Genomic DNA, 324 nt, shown 5'->3' on the forward strand with positions numbered 1-324 from the left:
CTTCCTAGACCAAATATAGCAAGTATAGCAAGAACCCTTGATATCTGACCACCCTGGACTGCCTTCAGTAAGAATCCTAAGTCAATTTAGCAAGAACTGCCCCTACCCTTCCTGTCTCCTCTTAGTAATGTTTTATCTACAAACCCATCAAACTCCCATTCAATTCCTTGGCTACAAATCTCCAGCTGTGTATTTAAAATTGGGCCCCATCATTCTCCCCCATTGTAAGTCTTGACATCTATGACAACAGTCCTGAATAAATCATCCTTACCATTTTAACAAGCATCAGAATAATTTCTTCTTTAACAATTATGGTACCATGAC

The sequence above is a fragment of the Canis lupus genome, chromosome 15, assembly GCF_048164855.1.
Source record: "Canis lupus baileyi chromosome 15, mCanLup2.hap1, whole genome shotgun sequence".
NCBI lineage: Eukaryota > Metazoa > Chordata > Mammalia > Carnivora > Canidae > Canis > Canis lupus.